Here is a 27,658-nt window from a genome sequence, read left to right on the forward strand (position 1 = left end):
TACACGTAATGTATTAATATGTACACGTAACATATATTTCTATTATATATAGAAATCTAGCTGTTGAGATTCCTTCACAAGTTTTATAGCAAATATACAAGGAATCACTTACCTAATACTTCAATTTGTTATTTCATGGCAACAAGTGTTTGATATTCACTCCTCATTACGATCAATATTTACTGAGCAAATAACATGAATTAGGTATTAGGTTGTAAAATGAATGGGACTTGGTCCTGCCCTCAAAGAACCCAGTCAAGTAGGAAAGGCCAAGCTGGATGCAGATTATCCCCAAGTAGGGTGCCGAGAACTAGTCATTGCCTGTCCCTGCTTGTAGACAGGGCACGGAGGTGATGTCACCATGCAGAGGGACTTTAAGCTGAGTCCAAATGCTGAGTAGGGGAGTGTCCAATGGACCAAGGGAGGTGGAGGCCAGAGGGAGGAGAAGAGCATCTAGGCCACATGTTCAAATGGCAGGTTTTGAGAGCTGCCCTATGGGGCCTGTGACAATGTGAGACACGCAGGACGTACACAATCGAAATGGCAGAACGTGCTTGTACAGATTTAAATGACTATAAATCAGCCTAACAGAACAAACAAAAGCACTTGCCCCAATATTTGTACAGAATTTGAACATCTTTTTCTACAATCCTGTACAATATTACCTCGGTCTGGCTCCACAATCTCCCCAAGGCAGGACAGTGTAACTGGTTGAGGGGCTTGCCCAGGATCATAAAGGGATTCGAGGAGACTAGAGGTTGAGATGATGCTAGGCCTCCCTCTGCCGCAGGGAGAGATTCGTGAGGCCAGGATTCAGGAAGAGTAAACATGCTGCAATGATGAATGTGGTGCGGCCATTACAGTTACCATCCCAGTTTCATGACAAGTGCCTTCCTGTGTGTGCTGCAAAGTGGGCTCCAGGCAAAACAGGACTGTCTCCACTATTGCCCTTCCTACTTCCACTCTCAGGAATGGAAGCATGGAGTAGAAACACAAGGCTGTGATTAAGTCCATATTTTTTCACCTTGTGAGTTTCGATATTTTCAGTAATAGCCTTCTTGTAAAGCCATATTGCAGACATGGCTGTCTACTGTGTACTGTCCAGAAACAATGAAAGAAAACAGTCATTCTGTCTAAATTCAGCTGTGATCCACAAATTCCCTCTGTGGACTTAACTGCTACGTACGAGCCTCTCTCAGGATTTGTGGTCCTCAGCTCTGAAGACATCAGCACGTGATAACTTTGCTGCTGTAGTGTGCGGATAAGGGGCTTGATGTGGTTAAGAAGTTAGAATTGACACATCTATTCAGACAGGGGAGGGTAGGCATGGGGATGGGGAAAAAGCAAGTTTAATAATATAAAAAAATGAAGAAACCTTGCTTATGATACATACAGAGAGGCCTATGTAAGAAAGAAAACACCTAAAAGAGCTGTGGATTTCTCTGGAGAATGAGAAATAGAGATGCTGAGGCTGAAAAGACTGGAGAATATTGTCCCTTCTCCCTCCTCCCCCATTTCCTCTTTTAGATCCTAAAGTGAAACTGCTTAGAATACGTCTCATCACGAGAATGAAAAATCTTTTGGTAGCCCCCACACTGCCTTGCACTCGTGAAAGAGGCTAGAAATTTATATTTTCAATGCTTTTCTAATTTAGACAATGTATGCTTGTTAGATGCTTTCTGATGTCTTGCAACATATTAGGAATCATTTTGGCTTCAGAGAAGAGTGGCTGCTCATAAAGACAACTTCTGCTACAAAGGTCCTCAACATAGAAACCAATCTTAGCAAGAGGTAAGCAGTGATGCCCAGAAAACAGACACTAGATATAAGACAGACAAATCCAAGTGACAGTGTCATCCACATACGCAAATTCTGGCCGTTGTAACTGCCTGGCAAACTACACTCCATTACCACAAAAGTAAGCTTGTTCTTGGGTAGGACGCAACAGATAGAAGATTTCGCTGGTAACCCAAAACCAAAACAAAGGAGTAAGTAAACAGATCAAAGTACCTCTGAGAAATAACATGCAAGAAAAGTTGGATAAGACATTTCAAAGAGAAACTGGACTACACACAGAATTCTAAAATGAGAAATCCATGGAAAGACATTTATTTGGAGTGTATTTCCCATGTGTGTAAACACTTCAGTAATTCATGGGGCCCAAGATACGCAATCTATTTCAGCTGGTGCTGGTGGGAGGGGCGCTGACAATCAGCCTCTGTGATGGAAACTCTGGAGTGAGGACACAGGTTTTATGAAGCTTTAAACCAAATAGTTTGAATGAATGATCCTGGCAAGAATAGGGAGCGTCTGTAGATGGACCAGGGAAGGTGGGGTAACAATTCCTGTGTGCCCCTCGCTAATGAACCAGCCACTAACTCATGTCATTTCCATAACCTTGTGAAGCAGACAGCACAATCAGCAATTTACATATGAAGAAATAGTTTTTTTTTGAAAGGCTAATTCACTTCATACACAATGCAAAGTGACCTGAGTTGAGATTTGAACTTATGCTTGTCTGGTAGGTAAGTGACTTCCCCAATTAAGCCACACTAATTCTCAAACAGTAAGCAATATGTAAATTGTGAAATTCTCAATGGCAAGCAAAGAAATCCTAATTTCAAAAAGTGACACAGATTGTACTAACTAAATGAGACTATTAAGGAAAGAACTGATAAACTCATATATTTCTGGTGATGTTGTAGATACATACAGCCCATTGAATCACCAATTTAACCCACATCTCTATTAAGAATCCTTAAATATATTCATATCTTTGGACCTAGTAATCCCACTTACAAATTACCTCAGGGAAATAATTCAAAATTAGAAAATGGTATACGTAGGAAAATGTTCATTGTAGCGTTATCCATAATAGTGAATAATAGAATGTATGTGTGTATCCCACAGGCGGACATCTCAGAATATGTTGGTATATTAAGTCCATAGTGTGTTAAGTAGACATTAAAGTAATAAATAAGTCGCAATACGGATACTGATACAGAAAGCAGTATGTAACATTGTATGTTCTGATTATCAGTAGGTACTAAATACGGGGGTGCCAAAAAATGTACACGTATTGTAGATTCCATTACTATAAACCTCTAGAAGAAAGAAAGCGAATGTATGGTCCAGAGAGCAGAGCAGTGTCTGTCTGGGGCTGGAGGTGGGGTGGGTGTGTGTCTGCCACTGGGAAAGGCTGTAAGGGAGGGAACTCTGTGTGATAATGCACATATACTATGACTGATCTTAGAAACGTGGTAAATTTGTTTAACCCTATCTAAATATATACTTAAATGGATGCTTGTTATTGTACATACATTATACCTCAATACAACTGATTAAAATAAAATTTTACCTGGCTTCTTATTCTTAAGATATCAGAATTGATATCTTAAAAGTCTAATATTTAAAAATTTCCATATTAAAATATTAACTTAGGCTTATTAGGAAATATTGACATCTTGCATTGGTTTGAAAGTAATTGAGTGTTTGTGAGGGAAAGGGTGCCATACAGAAGAAACAAGTTGGCTGTGTGCTGCTAAGTACTGAAGCTAGGGGGTGAGGGAAGAGGCTTGAATGCACAGTTCTGTCTAATTGTGAACATGTCTGCAGTTTCTGATTTAAAGCATTCAAACATCGAGTGGATTGCATTCCTTTAATAAAACATTCCTGTTAGTACATTAGTTGGCATCAGATGTCTGTTTTAGCCTCTCCTCTCAACATTTTCATCCTGAGTGTGTGTACCATCTTTCTGGGTCTTTCGCACACTTTCTATGCCGTCCTTTACTGTTCTCCTTTTATCTTAGTCAACAGCGGCTCTCATCTTGGAATCAACATGTGTGACCCATAGACGTCAAGACCTGAATAATTTGAGAGAACATTAGTTAAATCTCGGAGTCGGGTTCTGTGAATGTCAGTGAACCTGGCCTGCAAAAGAGAGGCCCTTTTAGGCACAAATGACAAAACAAAGTGTAGAGAAACAACATTCTGTTAAGTGAAGTTGAATAGTCTGCTTTAACATGTTGATTGAGACCAACAGAACAAAGAAACCAATTCAACACAATGAACACAAAGAAAGACACAGTAGAAAAAAATTTAAAAGGAAAAGGAAATTGCACTTAATAATCTTCAGTCTACCTTTCCCTTTTAAGGCATCAAATTCTTGCTAACTGGAGGGAAAGTTGGCTCCAAGCTCGGGTCACATACATGGGGTTTGGGTTGGGAAGTGCTGAGCCCGCTCCTGGCTAACACGAGTGAGAACAGGCTCCATGCTAACAGGACCTCTTAGATTTTCCAGGGAGACTGAAGCTCAGGGTGCAATCAGTCAGAACAGAAACTGTGTAGACTATGTAGAAGGTGGAGTTCATCTAAGTGGGTAGGGATGCCCTTTAGAGAAATTAATGTCCCTTTCAGTTTCTTCGTGTTGTATAAAATGGATAAAGCATTCCACCCTGATCCTATTATCTCTAGAACCACCTGTTGTTCCTGTGAATAAGACCCCAAACTGTTTACCTAATGAGCACGAGTGGACAAAACACATCTACTAATCACAGACAAAGAACCTATTTTCAACAGTTACACTCTGATGTGATAAATTAGAATTCTGTTCTCTAGAAACGAACAGAACGGATGGATGAACTGGGAATTGTTTTTAGCGTGGAACTGGAACGATAAAGCTTCAGGGTGCTGAAGAGCGTGAGCTGTACAGAGCAGCACAAGACCCCGTTCCCACATAGCTCAAGGGTCCTTCAGACATGATTCCTTTACTGAACTACAACTTCTTGCAAATGTTTCACCTTAGAAATAAGGAGTTAAAGCAGCACAGGGGAAAAAAGTTTGAGTATAGAACAAGGGTCAAAACTTTCCTAGAACAGAGTCATGTTCCTCCTGTTTCTTTTCCAAGATGTCCTATATCTAGTAATTCCAAAGATGTCAGGTAGAGAGAGTGACACATAAGTTCTTTGTGGGATAAAGTGAAGTGGAAATGATCACTCTTGCCTTTGAAAAGTTTATGTTCTCTTTTGGTCAAAAAGGTAAGTATGTGATAAGTAAAATGGTCCAAACGATATGTGTGTTTACACTAGAAGCATCTGATATGGATATCTGTGTGTCCGTATGTCTGTCTCCTCTACCCTCTGGAGTGCTCAGTGTTACAGGCACTGAGGTACCTCGGCACTGAGGTGACACTGTGGGTACCTCTGCACTGTGGGGAAGGCATCGATTCAGAAACGATAAACTGAGAATGAAGGAAATGCTTTGTGTGAGATAAACTGGATCTTAAAATACGGGTACACTTGATAAAATAACAGAGGAGGGAAGTGCTTCAGGAATGGGGAACTATAAAAACAAAGGCTTGGGATCAAAAATAAAGATGAATAACATGGAGCTGAGCTATAGGAAATTAGGTTGGAGCCAGGCGGGGAAACCTTGAACGCTGGTCTTCGGGAATTTGTACTTTATCCCGAGAGCAACGCAGAGTTACTATCATCACAAAGATACCACATGTGTGGTCTATGAAACATAGATGTGATTGAGATGGTCTTTCTGTGAAAGATTTCTGGAAGCAATGTTTCTAGACAAAGGGCAAGGAACTGAAGAAGCAAAGGACAAATTAAAATTTTAAAGTTTATTGACCTAATGTGATGAACAGAGCACATTTCTAAGTAGTAGAAAACTCCTAATAAAATGAGGTGCTTCGAGTCTGCACACATTGACGAATTTCAAAGCAATTCAGCACAAAACATGTACCGCATGGTGCTTTAAGTTGTATGAGAAACACAACAGGGAATGTCATGGAGTTACAAAGCACAAGAAGGATGAGCTGGGTTCTCATCCATCAGGAGAACGAAAAGATGACACGGAGAAAGTTGATTCACATGTATCCTGTAGAGTGGAATAGAGTTTTGACTTTGGGAGGTACGAAAGGAGAGCATGAAGGGACCCTTCTCTGAGAAAATTATTTCTCTCCTTTGAGCTTCAGCTCCTCAGAAAGCTCTAACATGTATGGTTTGATTCATACTGAAGATCTATCAAATTTGAATGATAATCTGAGTGTTGGAATCCAGTGCTCACGGGGAGCAGTCACAGTGGGAATCATGAGAACAGAGGAGGCCTTGATGGAACCCAGGTGCCTGCAGGGTACAGGAACAGAGCTGCGTGCTGAATGCTCAGGTAGGGCTGGGATGTCAGGGGCAGGTGCCAAAGGATGTTCTCCAGAAAACATTTCACTAGACTTAGGAAGTCTAAGTGGCTGACATTGAGATTTTGATTGCCAAGATATCCACTCAAAGAAATCCATCTTGAATAAACATATTGTCATCTGTACATATATCGGCTAATAAAACTCTAGGTATGAAATAGGTCACCCCACCCATGAAGTTCCTGATTGGGAACTTCACCCTTTTAGAAAGACCTACAGAACTGACGGCTTGAGTGACCTTGCTTTTCTCTTTCCACACCCTAACTCCCACTCTTAGGTTTAAATTTGCCAATAAAGAGTGAACCTGTGAAACCCTAGTCACCCCACCCTCAGACCCCAATAAAGGCCAAGCCTCAGGTCTGATCTATGCTCTTCCATCTTTCTCTACTCTGAACTTTGCTGTGCGGCAGGACCTGTGAGTAATAAATCTTGTTCTTAAGAGTTTCCTGATGGTTTTTTGCTTACGTGCATCTTGTAATCATAATAAGGACCACAAGGGTAAGTTCAGCCATGAAAGAACTTCTCAACTGACGATATAAAAGAAAAAGGAAAGTACTCGCATATTTTATAAGGCTACGAAATCAGCAGAATATTAATTCTTTTGAGTTAAAAAAAAGGGGGGGAAAGGAAGTGTGTGTGTGTGTGTGCGCGCGCACACTTGTTGCATGTGTGCAAATTTCAGGACTAATGATAAATACATCCATGTTTTAGAGATGATGAGTATGGTGTGAAGGCAGTTCATTTGGCCATGTAAACAATTAGTGACACAGAAATTAAGTTTTGGGAAGATAGTTCAAAGAGTAAAATATAAAAATGACTCACCTGCATAACAGCTATGGGAGTAGTTTGAGAGAGAGATGTAGGCTAGGAGGAAAAAAATGTAAAATAGGAGAGGCAGACTCAGTCTTAGAGAGTAACTATTTCTGGAGGCAGGAAATGGTAAAGAAGAATCCAGCCCAAACCCAGGAACCAACAAGAGAAAGCAGAAGAACACAAGGATTGGGAAACATTATCGATGGCAATGTCAAGAAATAGGTAACAAATGCTTCAAATTTTAAGAAGTTTTCAGGTGGAAAAATTTAAAAAAGTAGCTTAGATTAAGAATGAGAGGGTTTACCAGTAACCTTTCAGACCAATGCTTCAGGATAATTAAGGAGTAGAAGCCAAATAGTTAATTAAAATGGGGGGGGCAGTGGGGAAGGGCAGGTGACACCCATGAACCTCGCAGTGAAGGGAAAGCAGGAAACATGCTAACTGGAGGACAGCGGCAAACACAAAGGGCCTCACAGCTTTTTGAATGAGGTCAAGAAGCACTTTTAATTTTTAAGACAAAAATGTTAACTTTTTATTGAGGTATAATTGACATGCAACATGATATTAGTTGCAGGTGCACAATATAATGATTCAGTATTTGTAAATACTGAAAACCGACCACTACAATAATCCAGTCAATACCCGTCACCATACATAGTTATAAAAAATATTTTTCCTGTGATGAGAAAAAGAGAGTCCAGGTAAAAAAGTGAGTGTCTTAGTTGAAGAGACGCTTTTTTTCTGCGACAGAGGGGGTGATAGGAGAAGGAGGGCACTAGGGACAGATTTGCTGCCAAGGACTGGAGGGCACATCGGTGAGCTCCAGGTATTCTGAGAGACCTCTGGTGGGCAGGACAGCAGAAGCAGGGGCACAAAATGAAGGGAGATTTCTGGCAAGGCTGATGGGAAGTATGCTGAGAGGCCAGCACGACCCACGTTCACAGCTGTTGTTTTCTCCAGTAATGTCTCCTGACACTGAAAGAGAAGGGCTTCCAGTAGGGTGATGGGGAAAGCCCAGAATCGGACAAAAGGCGTGAGGAGGAGGGTGGCAGGGAAAGCCCAGCCGACGACGAAGGGGTGAGAGAGGCTTGCGCATCTGAAAGGGTGGCAGTGAGCGGGTTGGACGAGGTGCCTGGTGCGGCCTGTAAGGATTCTCAGAACTGTATGCCCAGGAGCCTGAGGAAGAAAAGGAGCCCCAAACAGATGAGGCGAGGAAGAGGGACTCCAAAGATAATAAGAGTGTGCAAGACCAAGATAAACTTCCTAAACCTACAGGTCGCTCTGCCAAAGGGACAGGGTAATTGTTTTCTCCATCTCACAGAATGAAAAAAAGGAAAACGTTTGGAAAGTATTTCAGATAAATATAGAAGGTTCGTCAGGTCTAAGGAAGCAAGACCAGTGTCCGGTAACTTCTATGAAGAGCAAAGAACGGGGCCACACACAGCAGGAATTTTAAAAATGCTTTGATACTGTTGAATCAGAGACAAATCAAACATGGCATGAAAGCTGCTTTCCTTCCAGGCTATGCACATCGGCTAGGAGATCTGGGTTGAACAGGATGATTTACATGAAGCTAGCACTGTCTGCTCGGAAAGAAAGAACTCTAAATATTTATAGGGAAGGAGAGTTCTTGGATAAGTGAATGGCCTATTGCTTTCTGATGTCATGACAATATTTTTTAAATGGACATTACATTAGAATTTTGCTAGCTTTCAATTCTTCATGGGGCTGGAAGGGAGACCTAGAGGATAAATTTGAGTATCACATTTGTGAAACTTAGTTTCATGATTAAGAAAAACGTAAGTTAATTTTTAAAGTGTTATAAATATTTTAGATAATTTTTTTTAAAAAAATATTTAAATGGCTTTCACTTACCACCCACGGTTGTATCCCACGGGTTCCCTTCAAAATTCCCCAGAGATTTCTTTAAAGGGAAAGATTTCTAGGTACCATCTCAAGAAGCCTAAGGTAGGACCCAGGAATCTGTATTTTTACAAAAGTCTATAAAGGAATACTGAAACAGTCTTCTACTGGTGAGGGCTGATTATAACTAACAAACAGCAAAATACATACATTTTTATCAGCACTGCACAAACTTTAAAGTACATTGGTATCGCTCAATTCCTGTCCCAGATGTAAGACTAGCTTGTTGTTTCATTTGGAAATCTAATATGCACAGCTTTAGCTTTATTTCTCCTTAAAAAAAAATAAATTGGCCTTAAATAACTGGGCAGTAAACTAGAAATTAATCTACTACTATACATTTTTCTTTTCTTTATGATTCCATCCATTGACAATGTGGCATTGACATGTGATGAGGTCACCTTCAGTAGCTATGCATGGGGAAGCCGCCATGTTTCCCTCTCCTGGGATGTGAGGCTGGGAAACAAAAGTAAGTATGCTGACTGTGAGCTACATAGGAGTCAGGAGTTCAGAAACCTGGACAAAATTCAATGTGTTAGCTCTTGATATCCTCCTGGGTTTGCTGAGCTATGCTAAAGCTCTGAGACAAAAGTGATCTGTGTGGAAAGAGGGGGAAGAAAAAGGAAGAGCCAAAGAGGCAAGCTGGGAAGACAGGAAGCCAATTAGTCAGAAGGCAGCACCTCCTCAGCCCCACTGAGGAGCTGCCCCAGCATCAGAATGCCACTGGCTCTAAATAAAGACCTTCTGCTTCCCAAACACAGGAATTCACGTGAGACACAAACAAACAAACAAAACAGAAAAACACAAAAAAACAAACAAGGAAACAAATGAACAAAACCTCCCAAAGAGAAAGAAAAACCAACCAAACAATAAAAACAAACAAAATAAATACTTCTATGCTTTATTAATGACAATTGCAGAAAACTAACTTGAGTCAGTCAAAAACTGGACTTGGATTTACTGAGCACCCACCCTGACCAAGGCTGGGGGTCAACATTGGGAACCAAATGAACATCGTCTCTATGCTCATGGGTTACTTCAAATATTTTCTAAAGTCATGGCCTGGTATTGTTTTGAGGTTATCACACAGTTCTGCTGCACTCAGGAGAAAACTCAACATACTCCCAATATTTGACAAGACTTGAATAGGTGGCTACCACATCCAACTGGAAACACTGACACATGTCCTAAGAGAATCATGCTGTCATCTGTGCTTTCTGAGTTGACATTGTTACCTCCATAGTTAAAGGCTTTCATAAAGTATCACTGTAACTCTCTGTACAGTTGTTTTAGAAATGGGCACATCACTCCCGTCACATTTCATACCCGCAAACGTGTGTGGTACAGATGACACCTACGCAGGTGAGTCAGGCTGACAATCATTACCAGGGTTCTAAGCTGGCTTTTCAATCAGCTGGCAAGGAAGTATATATAGTGTGTCTGTAATGATCTCCAAAAGAGCGGCTTTCAAACTTTTTTGAATTCTTATCCACAATAAGATTATATATATATATATATGGCAATCCAGTGCATTCATGCAGGCCAAACACATGTATCTAAAACTGCAACAAATGTTTCCTCAAACAATATTTATTCTCACAATGCATGGTGTATTTTGATATTTCTGTTCTTTTTTTTTTTTCCATTAAAACACTGTATTCTGTAGGGTAGTTATAGGTTTGCAGATTTACTACACAGAAACTACCGAGATTTCCATATAGCCCTCTCCTCAACAACTCTCTCCTCCAGTTTCCCTTATTATTAATATCTCACATTAAAGTGCCACATGTGTTACATTTATTGAACAAATATTCATGCATCTTCATTAACTAAAGTCTACAGTGTACCTGAAGGGTCACTCTTTGTTTTGTACATTCACCACATCTTAAACACGGGGGTATGTTCCAAGACTCCCCAGTAGATGCCTGAAACCGTGGATAGTACCAAATCCTACATAAACTGTGTTTTTTCCTACATGCATATACCTGTGATAAAGTTTAAATTATACATTAGGTACAGTAAGAGGTTAACAATAACTAAGCAAAAAGTAAAACAATTACAATAATATACTGTAACAAAAGTTATGTGAATGTGGTCTCTCTCTCTCTCTCTCTCTCTCTCTCTCTCTCTCTGATAACCCAGAGGGCTACTGACTAACAGGCAGGGAGGGTATACAGCTTGGAGACGCTGGACAAAGGAATGATTCGTGTCCTTGGCCGGACATAGCAGAATGGCGTGAGATTTCATCATGCGCCTCACAACGGCATGCCATTTAAAACTTATGAACTGTTTAACATTGCTGGAATTTTCTATTTAATATTTTCGGACAGTAGTTGGCCATGGGCAGCTGAAACTGAAATGCGAAACCGTGGATAAGAGGGGCCGTGGTGTTACCATACAGAAGAGTGGCAGTGCCTTAAAAATCACCTGTGCCCTACCTGCTTATCACTCTCTCCTTCCCTCCCCACGAACCTTTGGCAGCCACTGGTCTTTTTACTGTCTCCATACGTTTACTGTTTCCAGAATGTCATACAGTTGGAATTCTACAGTATGTGGCTTCTTTCACACAGCTTCTTTCCTACAGCACCATACATTTCAAGTTCCCCCAAGTCTTTGAGAGCTCATGCTTTTCGTTGCTGAGTAGCATTCCATTCCATGAATAGACTGCAGTTTGATACTACTAATGCATTCTATTTCATTGAAATGATTGGGTTGTGAATTAGGTAAACAGTAAACTGACTCCAGAACCTATGAATGGATCACATCTGTAGTTTAAAAACTGTTGCCTAAAATATAATCTTAGGTGCTTGCTGGACATAAGGGGACAGACACCTTGGTCCTAAGACAACAGGAGTTTAGAACATTACTGGGAAGGAAAAGTCAACATCTGTGAGATGCTTAGTAACAAAATGGTAAAAAATAAAACAAAAGGGAACAACAACAAAGAAACCAAAAGTAAAAGAGATATACAACCTAGGAATTCCTTAGTACTGAGTAAGAAAAGGACACACTGGCAACTACCATGACAGTGATATAAATTTTGTAGGACCTTTCTGTCATCTATTGATCATGAATCTGGGCACATTGCTTTTATATACCTCAGGTTTAATGTGTAAAATGTATATAATAGTAATATCTTTCTCATTGGTTACTTTTCAGAAAAAATGAATCATGGACACTTAGAGTTAAGAAGAAGAACTGGTACACAATAAGATGTCAACAAGTATCAATCTATTATTATTATTATTCATGCTATTTTTACTGTTTGCCTGGACTATAGTAAAACTTCAATACATATTTCAAAAGAAAAAAGACTGAAGGATTCCAATTTTCAAAGACTTTATTTGGTCTGTGGTAACTTTTCAGAAAAGCCCAGAAGTGAGCCTTGAAGAATGTGTACAGTTCAGTAGGTGCAGAGAGGAGGAGTGATGTAACAAACCAGGCTGAAAAGTAGAAAAGTAAAAGAAGCGTTCTGAGGTAATAGTGACCAATTTGATCAAAGCATAGTTAGGAGACAGGAAAGAGAAACATAGGACTCCCTTTTAGAGATGCTAATGACCTTTGCAAGTGACAGATATTCGAACTTCCTCTTTCAATGGGTAGGGAAAGACTTCAGTGACCTAAGCAGAGAGAATTAATGTCCTAATGCCCTCAGGCATCCACTGTGAAGGGAGTTAACCCCTCTGTGCATCTTGGATTAGTACTAGGGATGTACCATCCTTGGGAAAATTGAGACGATATTTCAATTCTTTTGCAATTAATTCATTTGAAAACCATTCAAATAATTGTGTTCTGTGGCTCAGATGAGAAATTGCTTGAGAAAGTCTACTGATTGTCCAATAGTGTAGCCATTTGCCGCGTGCGACTGTTTTACATTTAGATTCAATGCAAATAATTAAAAATTCATCCCTTCAAGTCACAGTAGTCAAATTATTGATAACCACAAGTGTTCAGTGGCTGCTGCCCTGGACAGCTCAGTTGTACACAGAACAGGTCCATGGTAGAAAGTCTCTTGGGAGAAAAAGGGTCTAGAGGCCACAGACGAAAGAAACACCAAGAACCAGGTGAAGTTTACACTGCAACAGGAGAGGCTGGTAGGTCTCTACGGAGGGCAGAAGGTCCACAGAAGAGAAAGGCTGCAGTTATTAGAAATCTTGGGAACAACTGGAGTGGCGAGATCTAGGAGAGGCAGAGCAGGAGTTGGTAAAGGAGAAAAGTCCCTTCCCTTCTCTTCAGGGACATAAGGAGTGAGGACATGTATAGAAATAGATAATTTGAAACGGAAGTTGTGGGAACTCATACCCGTTAACCTTGAGCAGCAAGAAAAACTACCGCAGAGGCTGAAGGAGTTAGACTGGACTCATGATTTCCCAAAATGGATATGGAATAAATGTACTCTCTGAAAGTCAAAATCAGTACAATTGTTTTGAGGATGCACATACTTTTTATAACTCGGCAACTTCAGGTGCCAACATGTGTGTTAATTTGTACATCCATTACTCAACCAGTCAATTATTATTCCTTATTAGGTCCTAATATACCACATATTCTGAGCAAACTTATGATGAAATTAGAAAGTCTGATTTACAGAAAGAACTTAGAGAACAATATAAAGTGCTAAATTATAGAGTACAGCTTTAAAATGTTATCTCAAATTAGGTATAGCAACCCCTTGGCACTCACACGGCAACTCTTGGCTCTTATCCCTTTGCCAAAATCATGAATATATCTTGACAGTCCTGGTTGAGTCCAAAGAAACCTTGGGATCCCTTTCCACGTGGTATTGGAAAGGGATGGGTTTATTCATTCCAATGGGTATTGAATAATACCCATTATTCAAACTACTAGTTAGTAGGAGAGATAAAAATGATTGTAAATCTAGTACACATAGTATTAGAAATGTAGGGTGACTCATGCAGAGGGAGCCATTGGTAAAGCTACAGATGTATCTCATAATCATAAACTCATCACACTGTTTGAAATCCAGAGTTCATCACTCGTCAGCATGAAAGAGTATGCCTCAAGAGCTGGACTTACTGTATTAGCTATTCAATGCCTAATCTAGGATCTTCTCTTTAAGAATAATCAATCTAACATATAAAGAATTCATAGTAAATTAAAATTAACAAAGAGGCACAGACTAGACCACTTAAAAATAACCTGATCAAATATATTCCATTGTTCACAGTTTTTCAGGGATTGTGCAATAACAGACCTGTCAGAATTAAAAAAATAAATCTCATAATTTCTCTCTAAGGAATGTAAAAGGAAGAGCATGGATAGGTTAGTGAAATCAGGGATAAAGAAAGCCCACAGAGCAACCAAGGGCAGTGAAGACAGATGGTATTTTTAATGTGATTTTGCTTTATTTTAAAAGGTAATCTTCCAATGTGAACATTTCTGAGATCTAAGGACTTACTTGTCCATGCTTCATCTCATAGAATCAAACTGGATTGAAACTGGTTTTATCATGAAATTTAGAACCTAAAATATATTTCTGACCAAAGGGAAAAAATGTCATAATATAAAGAAGCAATTAAAGAAGAAAGGGAATTCTCAAATGCCTGCTCTGGGATCAATTTTGATGCATATAGATTTTTATGACAAAAGTCACAGAGGCTAATGGATCTTTTGTGTTGAATCATGAAGTCCCTGACTGCTGAGCCTGCCTTGTGAGCCAGTCACCTGTCTCCTTAATTCCAGGCTTTGCAGGAAAAAGATCTGCCAAGGTGGTTGATTATACGTTGGTCAATTACCTGGAACATTCCAACCTGAGTGCAATAGTAGTAAAAGGTGCTCTTCCCATTCGCCTCAATATCCTTGTGCAAAGCTGGATCAATTTATAACGGCAATGATCTAGGCAAAACATGGGGGCATTTTAGGTATTTCAGCTTCTCTTCATGTTCCACTGTCAAATGACTGCTTCTAAAATAATTTTATTCACTATAATGTCAACAGATAAAATTTTAATGGATTTGAAATGGAATATACATATATGAATATAAACATACCTTGCACAAATGTTTATATAAATATATCTATTGGCCTTTCCTGTGAAAGTCAATTTTTTTTAATTTTTATACTAAATCATTTGTATTAAAATATCCTTCCCTTTTCTTCCAAATGTTGACAGCAAAGATTAGTTGCGTTTTTTAAAATGACCCCCGTTTTCAAAACCAAAAATTCATAATTCTATATCAGTCTCCTAACCTATTTTAAAATCCTAAAAGTTGAAAACCATTGTTATAAAAGAAAATGACTCTTTGATGTGTACAATCATCAAAACATTTCAACCGATATGCTTTTAGAAAGAAAACATAAAAGTTATAAAAATAAAGTATGATTAGTTAGAAAAAAATAATTTTAATACAAAAAAGGGTTTAGTAACAGGTTTTTTTTAAGTCCTAAATGTAATATTTGTTCATTATGGACAGTTTGAAAAGAAGAAAAAAATAAAAACGTTTAAAAAGTCACTTATGATCAATTATTTTTATATCCGTTCTTTTTCTTTGCATTTTCTTAATAATTGTTTTTATAAAAAGGAGATAGCATTAAATTAATTGTTTCCTTTCATATTACTTGGGAAGCCTTTGCAAAGACTGTCCATTTAGAAATGTCTTCTTGGACTGTTCCAGAGATTTCAGAATTACACTAATATCATGCCTGACTGTGCAGGTTAGTGAATTAACTTAAGAGAACTCAGGTGGGCACCAGACTCTTGCAGTAACTGAGATGAAGATGGCTAATCCTCAGTTTAAAGAATTACACCAAGAGCAAAAGCTGACCTAGAGCCACGTGTTTGAGGACATCCAAAGTACGTTTAATTTGGGGTTCTATGAAAATATCTTGAAACCAAGGAGCTCAAAAGCTTTTCTTACAAAGGCAGGGATAGATAAAAGTATGATTACCTCCCCATTCAACGGATGAAAAAAACCATCTCATCCAACAGTCCAGGAGGCCTAAGGGACTAGAGTTTCGGTCTTGGGCTCTATTGTTAGATTTTTCAAATTTTTGTAAAAAACAAGAAAGTTTGACTTTGCTTGGCCTTTTGGCCTGCAAAAAAACTAAGGCAGGCTGACATTTTAGCTACAAATTTTGCAGCTGTGTAATCACTGGGGTCTGGGAGACTGGAACTATACTTGGTTCGGCTCTTGAATGCCTTTTGAGATCAAGACAATTGAACTTATAATTAGCAAACTACCATAAGTCTCAGAGTATGACACATGAATAGAATTCTTCCCCTTTCTCTTTTGCTGCACAGGGACACAAAAATAGAACAAGTAACCAGTATGTTACTTCTACTCATACTAACTTTTAAAAAAATATCCAGCGACGGGACGTGGCAAAGAGCAATGCCGAGAACGAAGTGAATAATTTTTATTTTCCGCTAATATCAAGGCTTCTTGCTGATACGAAAGAGTCAACCTGAACCTGTTAGAAAGGTGTTTGTTCTGAACTGCCCTTCCCATTCCATTTCCAGTGTTGCAAATCCAGCTCTGGGCCTTATTACTTTGCATGGGCCACTAAAATATCTCCTCTGATTTAGTCTCCCTACTTATTCCCGAGTTAAAGCAACTCACAAATGGATGCCAGATAAATGTTCTGAAACACATCCCTGATCCTGTCAGTTCCCAACTCAGAAACAATATATGACTAGTCATCAAAGAGAAATTAGGAATCGAACGGTCAAAGTCCTTCGAAACCAGATGACTTGTCATTTTAAAATCTGGAATCTACATACAGAGGCTTCTGACTCTGAAAATGGAACTCACTTGCCTTTATCCCCATTTGCAAGTACTCCTTGTCGCTTCCTGTCAAACGGGGAATGGCCACATCAGTCCTTTATACCCTGCAATATTATGTGATGTTAATTCAGCATTTTTGTTACTTAGCCTCTCATCTTAAGATAATTCTTTCTCATTGCTAACTCTACAGAATAGCTCTTCACAGTGAAATGCTGGCTTATAAACCACTTCCCTTGACTTCCACAAGTCTGTGAGATTGGTGGATGTGACCATCCCTGGTCCCGAGGAGGAAAATGAGGCAGGGAGAGGTTAGATGACTTGTCCATGGTAATGTAAGTAGAAACTTACAGCGGCAGAAGAAACCTCAGGAAGATTATCAGACCTATTTGTAAGCCCGTGCGGAGTATAGGAATGGGAAAGCAGAGAAAGGTCACAGTGAGAACCCTTCTTTCCTTTCCTCCCCCCTTAGCAGAAGGGATAAAAAAAAAATAGCTAGGCAAGGATTATTTAATGCTTACAAAACGGCAGGCACTGCACCACGCTTTGCATGTAACTATCTCAGGTACCACACACAACAGTACTTGCGAGGTACCTGTAACTACAAAACACTGACGATGAAACAAGATCAGAAAATTAGGTTGCCCAAGGCGGAACGGGGATTTGCATTCAGACCAGTTCTTTTTCCAGCCCACAAAGCGAATCTCTATGCCAATAACTCTCACATCTTCATTTTCTGGTTTAATGTGAATCATCTGGAGAAACTGTTAAGTGAGATACTGATTCGGCAGGGCTGTATGGAGCCTCAGAAGATTCTGCATGTGCACTAAGGCCCCAGGTGATGTTGGTGCTGCTGGCTCATGGGCCACATCCAAGTACCACATTCATTGTATTTCCCTCAGACAGTGATGGAGTTAGTTCCTCAAGTCACTGATGTCCCAAGTCTGGGGACCAGCCCGGGGCAGGGAAAGAAAAAAGGAGAGAGGATTCCTGACTCTGTCTCAGCCAAGACTCCTATTCCAGCCTCTCTAAACACCCCTTCCCTGTTCCCTGGGCTATGCCCTCTCACCTCCCGCTGTGACTCTTGCCATCCTTGTTTTCTCATAAGAATATGTTCATTTTGAAGTACATACAACGTTATTTCAAGTAATACTTAATGGTATCATTTTGCATCATAACCGCCTTCTGTGTCTGGAACACAATCCTATCTACACTTACACTATACGCATTTCACAATGTTCTGCTTTTAGTCTTTGATTGGACACATCAGCTCATAAAAGTACTTAGTTTATCTAGTTTTCCACCATGGAGCATCATTCGGTGTTATGTTAGTTCGTGAAGAAACTAGTAGAATGTGTTGGCTATTTTTTTCTAGATGGAGACCCACATAAGGCACAAAGCTGCACATGTGGGCTTTTCATTTATTTATCCATCATTGCCCTAGCTACGATGGACCAGGCACTGTGCTCGGTTTGCACTCGGGATACGCTTATTCCATTTGGAAGTCAAAACGCGTACTATACATTTTTAATAAGCCACTCTCATAGTATATGCATAATACTACAAAACGTAGTACTTTAAATACATTTTGTTTACTTCATTTTAAGTGTTTCACGTTCTTAAATTAATGTCACCTCCCAATATAAAGCTCATTACATTCAGTTAGTCTCCGCAGGCATTTGCTCTAAAATGTGCCCCTACACACACAAAACCTCCCCTCCCCTTTTGTGAAGTGAAAATGAATCAATTTGTATTAAATTTATCAGCTTCAAAGGCAAGGCTGGTCCTTGGACACATCATCAGGCTATAATTGGCTTCCACTCTATTACAAATTATGTTTTTAAAACTTGCCTTGAAATCACAAATCACTTTCTCTCTCCCAATCTTTAGAAAGTTAGCAATCTCTGGCTGCCCAGTGACACTCACTCACACCTCTTTTTTTCCCTTTACACACACTTGCTGTAACCTGAGGGATTTATGTGTGATTGTCTTTATTCTCACAGCGTCATATGTGGCAGGCGTATGAACATCCCATTTTATAGATGAAAGGAAGGCTCAAGCAGCGTATAACAGCCATAACAATCAATGGGCAGGAGATTCACATGGGTAGCTCAGTTCTCATGAGTGTTTACCCCGCCTACCAGTCGGGTCACCTTTAATCCCCAGGTCACACCAGAAGCGCCAAGGCAGGAAGGGCCACAAGGCTGACTGACCAGGTTGACATAGCGAGTCGGTGAGAGGAAGGTGTCCCAGTATAGGAGCCTAGTCCAGAGCTGGGCTCTCATCCCCACCAGCTAACCTAATGGGGGTCCCTCGGAGGTAGGTGACAGAGCTGGGGCACAGAGCTCAGTCACTGTATAGGGCTGGCTTTCTTCGGAGCCATCCCCTTAAACCCAGGACAAGTTTCAATCTCTACCTTAGTTAAACTCAAGTGACCACGAGGCCCTGCTGCCAAGCCCCTCTGAGTTGGGGGGAAAGGAAAAAATATCGTAATATCAGAACCACTTCCTTTTCTGACCATCATTGTATTTCCACTGCTGGCATCTGTGCCCATGGACGCTACCTTCCCTCTCTGCATCCACCCAGGGCCAATCCTCCATTGTTCCTTCTCACCCATTCAAGGGTTTTACTCCTCAAGTGTCCCTTTGTCTCACCCTCTGTGTTTGCCCTGTCCTCCTCAGTTATATCCACCATTTTGCAAATAGGCTTTAGTATCTCCTTGCATATAAAAGCTCTCACCTGGTCCCAGGTCCTGCCTCTTCTGTCCGGACCACAAGCACTGCCCTATGTGTTTCTGCCCCCTTTGAAGATCAAGCTCACCTGTGAAGTTGTTGCGACCTCCCCCACCCCGCTCACTTCCAATCTTTTTTTTTTTTTATAGTTTTATTTTATTTTATTTTTACATCCCTCACACTGTTTAACCCCATTTCACATCAGACTGCCGTTTTCCTGACGGCCAATATTTCCATAATAAACCTTGTACTGCTCTTACTATGTCAATGTTACATTTCAGTTTCCTGACTATCACAAATTTCTGTATCAGTCTTGCCCTTTTCTCATTCTTGAGACTGAAAACGCTCTTATTTTGACCCTTCTTCCAGAGGATTTTATGCAGATACAAACTTACCAGTATAAGCTCTGTGCCTGTGCCATCTTGCGTCCATTGTGAACAGGCTACCAACTGCCTTCCATCTTTTTCCTCACACTTCTGTTTTAGCTTTTCCTTCATACCATCATGTTCCCTGTTGCTTTCTCCTCTTCAAACAGGTTCCCCTTTTCAGCTCAGATGTAAGTGGAGGAGGAAAGAGGGCTGGGTTGCCGCTACTCAGGGCCACTTATCCTACGGTTGTCTCCGTTGTTGTCGGTGTGCTATGCTTACACTTTCTCCCCAAACACTCCCAGGTGAAGACACAGAGCACCTCTGCCACCAAGGAGCTGACAGAACAGAGATGCAGGTACAGATTCAGACTCACAGGCCATGGAGAAAGAACCACCTCTACGATAATGGCCCTCAAGGAGCATGTGGAGGAAACAAGTTTAGATTTGGGGAGAAAAGGACAAGAAGGGATACCCCACATACACTGTGAGGATGAGCGGATGTTATCACACTGAAATTATGGTCTAGTATCAGGAAGAGGCACCACTGAGCCTGGGGGAGGGTGGGGCGGAGCCTGGCACCTTAGAGCATTTTTTCAAGGATAGAGAGAAGGGTGGAAGTTAGGAAATGCGAGGAACAAAATTTGAGAATTGGGCAAAAAAACAAATCACATGCTAAGAAAGCTAGTTTTGTTTCTTTCCTTTTAAGTCAATGGGTAGTCTGACTGCTTCAAACAATGAAATGGTTATATGTATCGAGGGCTTGCAATGTGCCATTTATTATCTTCACAACACCCTGTGAGGCAGGTACTACTGTTTTTCCATTTCATAGATAAGAAAACTGAGAGGCATGGAAGTTAAGTAATGAGGAAAGTCACGCAGATGGGAAGTGGCTCAGTTTGAAGTACGATTAGAGCTTCATTTCAGAAAGATAAAGGCATGTGTCTAGTTTCTGGGGTGTACCTACATAATGCACACAGGCTCGGTGAGAAATAGAGAAGTGGGGAGGCCAGAGAAGCAGAGCTTAGCTCTGGCATTCTGATTTGGAGCATATGGCAAAAACCATGCAGAGTTGTCCAGTTAGTTACACAGGTGTGACACAGATGCAGGCACAGATGTGAGTCTTGGGCTGAAGGTCATAGTCTCAGCCTAGAGGTTAAGTGAATGAAGAAGAAAAGAATTCAGAACTGAACTTTGGGAAGCAGGGAAGGGGATTTGACTTGAACAGTAGACAGAAGAAAAAAGAAGGAAGGGGTATGGGAGGGAGGGAAAAATGCTGACTGACAATTAGGGGAGAAAGGAGTAGGAAGAGGTTCAAGGAAAGGAAGTTTCCTTGGAATGCAAGGAAAGAGAATTTCAAAAAGGTCAGTGGTTAACAAAATTTGCAGAGAATACAAGAAAGTTAAGGGTCAAGAACTCTTGGGGTTTATCAACTGGATCTGTTCATCTTGACAACTGCAGTTCTAGTGAAGTGGGGGAATCAGGAGAAACTCAGTGGGGTGAGGAGTGGTGGGAAGAGGAGGAAACTGAGTAAAAAACAGGGTGATGGATGGTGGGAGAAAGAGTCAGGAGTGACAGAAATCACAAGAGAACCTAAGAGGAGATGTTGCGTGTTTTCTATCTGAATCCATTTTACATTTACACGTGAAAGGCAAATCATCAAAGTAACTAAAAAGCGTGAAGACACATGCTAGCGTGAAGACACAGGAGCTAGCAAATACACACCTGAGGTCGAATGAGTAAGACCCACAGCTCATGCTGTCTTTGAGTCCATTCTTTCCTTATTCCTGCTGGCAGCTTCCTCCTTAATTTTTAATGTCCTTTTTTCTGATTCAAGTGGTCTATATACGTATCTTCCCACTTCAATCTAGTTCCACATACTCGTCGTGTTGTCCAATTAATTTTCCAGCTCTTACCCTTTCAGTGCTATTCTGTTCCTTTCACGATAAAATCCAAGCTTTTTTAAAAAACACAAAGTCCTTCTCAGTTGGGTCTTAGCCACACTACACACACCAGGGTTCTGACACCATCCCCTGTCTTCTCCCCTCCTATAATCCCCTACAATGCCCTCTGGTTTCTTTCTGCCCATATACATTCTACCCTTTTCTCAAGTATCATAATACATCACGTCTTCCTTATAGGAGCTATCTCTATGCCCTTGAAGCCATAACAATTTTCTCTTGGCATGTCATTAATACAGTATAAACATGTTGCAAAGCTTATATATGTTTATCACTGTAAAAGCATCAAGGATATAAACATGCTAAAGAGACAGCCCATGACAACAATGGGGTCACAATGTGTTTAGTACTTAAATTCCTTGGTTACAGTACTTACATCTAACCTTACATTTAACACTTATAACATTAAAAACATATCTGTGCAGCTTGTCATCAAAACTGAACTGCAAGCTCTTCAAGGATAGAAGCTGTGTATTAAAGCATAAGTACAGATCATCTAACATCTCTATCTCAGGAATAGAGCAGGAATTGAATAACTATTTTGCTTAAAGTAAACTGGATAGAGTTTGCTGTCTCAGAAGAATAACAAACTGTAAATTGAATTTTCTTTTATATCCCATGGTATGCTAAGATGTAAATATGGCACTTCCACAGCTTTTGCCTTTTATCACATTATGAGATTGTTTTTTCAAGGCTTTCTCGTATGTGCTTTGAATTTATTTCTTCAACTTGCATGCATGCTGCATGTAGTTTGGTGCTAAGATTATGTCTCTCATTTTCATATTCATTCCTATAATGTTTCCACTATAAGCCTAAGAGTTTTCTCATTTCACTTGGAATGTAATTTAATTTCTCCATGTGATGGAGCTGTGTCTAAAACCCTCATTTAGTTGAAAAGTATAACCTACTACTCCAAACTTAGATTTTCATGAAATTAATTACCTCTATTACTTCACTCGATTACTATAGTTCCCTATAGCTGCCCTTTAGTGACAAGTTTCTATAGCCATCCCATAAGATTTCTTTTATTTTTCATGTCCATATTCTGGTACTATTTGTGAGTTTATTTTATATGCCATTCTGTGATATATTTTGCTAATTTAATCAACTTATTTTGATTTTTTTCCTGATTTTATTTCTTTTGTATGGATATGGATATCCATATGGATATCCACATAATATGGATATCTGTTTCTCAAATGTTCCTTTTATTTAAAAACACTGTCTAAAGTGATCCAAGATGGTAGAGTACATAAACACTGTGCTTGCCTCCTCCCGTGACCACATTAAAATTACAACTAAATTATAGAACAACCAACCTGTGGAACCGTCTGAAGTCTAGCTGAACAGAAGTCCTATAACTAAGGATGTAAAGAAGTAAGCACACTGAAACTGGTAGGAGGGACATGAAATGGGTGGCTTCACCCATGCATGTGCCAGTTGAGAATTGGGAGAGATATTTCAACCATGGAGGTTACCCCGGAGGAGTGAGGGACCCCAGCCCTACACCACGTTCCCCAGCCCAGAGTACTAGTGCTGGGAATAGGAGTCCCATAACATCTGCTGTGAAAATCAGTGGGGCTTCCAACCTTCCCAGTGGGACAAAGGCTGCAGGAAACTCATTCTTTTAAAGGGCCCATACACAAAAACAGTTGCTCACAGGCACTCACCCTGGTCTCTGGAGAAGGGACTGTGACTCAGGAGGCATCAGAGACATACAGACTGAGTTATGTGGCTTCAGGGCAAGGACTGGAGGGACTGTTGCCATTTTCCCTGTGTAAAAGCCCCGCTCCTGTGCAGCAGGAGGGCAACCATCTTTTCTGTGTTGAGCACCCCCCACACAGCCACTGAATATGCATTGGCCTGGTGTGTTCCACTCACTCCACCTTGGTAACTCCCTGGGATCCAGCCCTACCCAACTCATGCAATGCTGGAGGCTCTTTTTGGGCCAGCAGCCAGCCTGGCCCACACTGCACTCTTGGATATCTCTCGGGGTCTGTGTGCCCAGGATGGCAGTGGAAGACCTCGGTGTTCTCAGAGACTGGCTGAGTAGCTCCAGGCTTAGCACTGGAACCAAATCAGAATCTACATTAACCTGGTGATGACCACTTGTCCCACTCTAGTGACTCCCTGAGACCCTGCCTCACTCAAGTACCACATGAGGCTCTATTAGTGGCTGAGCCTTACAGGAGCTAGCAGGTGACAGCAAGCCTTGGGATATTCTGAGCATTTTGCAGAGCTATGCCAGACCTGGTACTGGTGGCAGCCATCCTCGGTTAATAGCATGGCCCCTTCCACATTCCTCTAGGTCTAACACAGGGAGTTACCAATTGTGGATTACTTTGTACCTCCTACCAGGTAGTCACGGAATGGTCACAGGCAGTGGCTGACCTGGGTCTGCACTGGAGACCCTTCCAAGAGTCCCTATAACCAGCCTATCTGGAGGTTGGCTTTAGACCACAGTAGAGCACCATCCAATTAGTCCTACAAGTGGCATACCCAAAGGGTGGTCTCTGCAGGTATCCAAGCCTACTGGGACAAATCATGCTCCTTGGAGTAGCCCCCTGCATAGCACCTCATAAGCCGTGGATGTGGCCAAACCCCACAGCCAGTCAGACTGAGGGTCAATCCCAGCCACTGATGTGCCAATAGCAATTAAGCCTCTACTATAACAGGAGCACATAAAACCCACACAAGGGACACTCCTGGAGCACCAGCACAGGTGACTAGGGAGACCGTGCCACTGAGCCCCAAAGGGCACCTACTGCATAAGTCCACCTGGAAAGACTGGGAGACATAACAGTCCTACCTAATACATAGAAACAAACACAGGGAGGCAGCAAAATTAAGGAAACAAAGAAATATGAGTATGTCCCAAAAGAAAGAACAGGAGAAAACTTCAAATGAAGAACTAAAAGAAATGGAGGCAAACATCCTATCAGACACAGAGTTCAAAACAATGGTTATAAGGATGCTCAAAAACCTTAGGGGAAGAATAGATGAACTCAGTGAGAACTTCAATAAAGAGATAGCGAGCATAAAAATGAAGATAGAAACCATAAAAAAGAAGCAGTCGTACATGAAGAACATAATAACTGAAATGAAAAATGCACTGGAAGTAATCACCAGCAGACTAGATGAAGTAGAGGACTGAATCAGTGATTTGGAAGACAAGGTAGCATAAAACACCCAATCAGAACAGCAAAAAGAAAAAAGAATCCAAAAAAATGAAGACAGTTTAAGAGACCTCTGGGACAATGTCAAGTATAACAACATTGACATCATAGTGTTGTATCAGAAGGAGAAGAGAGAGAACAAGGGGTTGAGAAGCTATTTTCAATAATAATGACTGAAACTTTCCTGACCTAGTAAAGGAAATAGACATACAAGTTCAGGAAGTGCAGAGAATCCTAAACAAGATGAAGCCAAACAAGCCCACACCAAGACACATTATAATTAAAATGGCAAAGGGTAAGACAAAGAGAGAATCCTAAAAGCAGCAAGAGAAAGGCAACTAGTTACTTATAAGGGAGGTCTCATAAGATTGTCAGCTGACTTCTCATAAGATTGTCAGCTGACTTCACAGGCAAAAAGGAACTGGCACAAAATAGTCAAAGTGAGGAAAAGCAAGGACCTACAACCCAGACCTTTCTACCCAGCAAAGGTATCATTTAAAATTGAAGAAGAGATAAAGAGCTTCCCAGACAAGAAAAAGCTAAAGGAGATCATCGCCATGAAACCAGTATTACAAGAAGTGGTAAGGGAACTTCTTTAGGAAGATGGGGGGAGACACAAATATGAATAATAAAAGGGTAATAACTATGTATCTATCAATGATCACTTTAAATGTAAATAGATTAAATCTTCCAATCAAAAGATGCAGGGTAGCTGAATAGATAAGAAAACAAGACCCATACATTAGCTGTCTACAACAGATCCACTTCAGATCAAAAGTCACACACAGATTGAAAATGAAGAGATGGAGAAAGATATTTCATGTGAATGGAAACAAACAAACAAAAAAGCTGGGGTAATCGTACTTATATCAGAGAAAATAAACTTCAAAACAATTGATACAATCAGAGAAACATCAACTAAACAATCTAACCTTACACTTAAAGGAACTAGAAAAAGAACAGCAAATAAAGCCCCAAGTGATCAGAAGAAAGGAAATAATAAAGATCAGAGCTGACATAAATGAAATAGAGTCTAAAATAAACTACAAAATATCAATGAAACCAAGAGCTGTTTCTTTGAAAACATAAACAAAATTGATAAACCTTTACTTACATGCATGAAAAAAAGAGAGGACACAAATAAATAAAATAAAAAATGCAAGGGAAGTGACAACTGACACCACAGAAATACAAAGGAGTATAAGAAAATATTATGAACAATTATATCTCAAGGAATTAGACAGTCTGGAAGAAATGAGTAAATACCTAGAAATATACAATCTTCCAAGACTGAATCAAGAAAAAACAAAAAATCTGAACTAACCAATTACTACTAACAAAATCAAATTAGTAACAAAAAAACTCCCAGCAAACAAGTCCTGGACTGGATGGCTTCACAGGTAAATTTTACCAAACATTCAAAAAAGAATTAATACCTATCCTCAAACTATTCCAAACAATTCAAGAAAAGAGAAAGCTCCCAAACTCATTTTATGAGGCCACTATTACCCTGATTCCAAAACCAGACACAGACATTACAAAAAAAAAAAAAAAAAAAAAACAAAAAAACACAAAAAAAACAAAAAAAAAAACACAAAAAATATATAGACTGATATCCCTGATAAAAATAGATGGAAAAACCCTGAACAAAATATTAGAAAACTGAATTCAACAATACATTAAAAAGATCATATATCATGATCTAGTAGGATTTATTCCTGGAAGGTTGATTCAGTATTTGCAAATCAATTAATGTGATACAGCACATAAATAAAATGAAAGATAAAATCACATGATCATATGAATAGATGCAGTTAAAGCATTTGACAAAATCTAGCATCTATTTATGACAAAAAGTCTCAGCAAAGTGGGACATACCTCAACATACAATGGCCATACCTGGCAAACCTATAAATAATATCATACTCAGTGGGGAAAAGCTAAATGTGTTCTCCTTGAGATCAGGAATAAAACAAAGATGCCCACTTTCACCAGTTGTATTCGACATAGTACTGGAAGTCCTAGACACAGCAATCAGACAAGAAAACAAAATAAAAGGCATCCAAATCAGAAAGGAAGAAGTAAAAGAGTCATTATTTGCAGATGACATGACACTACATAGATAGAGAACCTGAAGAATTCCACCAAATTAAAATTAAAACTGGTAAATGAATTCTCAGAGTAGCAGGACACAGAATTAATATTCAGAAATCAGTTGCTTTTTTAATACACCAATAATGAACTGTCAGAAAGAGAAATTAAGAAAACAATCCCATTTACAATAGCATCCAAAAACCAAAAATAAATACCTAGGAACAAATTTAACCAAGAGGTAAAAGACCTGTACTCAAAAAACTATAAGATACTGAAGAAAGAAATTTAAGAAGATACAAATTAATAGAAGCATAAACCATGCTAATGGATAGAAAGAATTAAAATCATTAAAATGTACATGCTAACCAAAGCAATTTGTATGTTCAATGCAATCCATATCAAAATACCAATGGCATTTTCCCCAGAACTACAACAAAGAATCTTAAAATTTATATGGAGTCATAAAAGACCCTGAATAGCCATGGCAATCCTAAGAAAGAACAAAGCTGGAGGTATGATGATAGCAAACTATATTACAAGGCTACAGTATTCAAAATGGCATGGTACTGGCATAAAAACAGACAGACAGACACAAAAATCAATGGAACAGAATAGAGAGCCCAGAAATAAATCCACACCTATATGGTCATT

General features: G+C 39.9%; 1 protein-coding gene across 4 annotated transcripts in view; it reads right to left on the reverse strand.

The window, feature by feature from the left end:
* CHRM3 (cholinergic receptor muscarinic 3) overlaps window positions 1–27,658 on the reverse strand; it is a 455,157-nt gene that overhangs the window by 219,868 nt on the left and 207,631 nt on the right. The gene's annotated exons all lie outside the window — the stretch shown is intronic.

This window comes from Rhinolophus hipposideros, assembly GCF_964194185.1.
Source record: "Rhinolophus hipposideros genome assembly, chromosome: 26".
In the NCBI taxonomy this organism is placed as follows: domain Eukaryota; kingdom Metazoa; phylum Chordata; class Mammalia; order Chiroptera; family Rhinolophidae; genus Rhinolophus; species Rhinolophus hipposideros.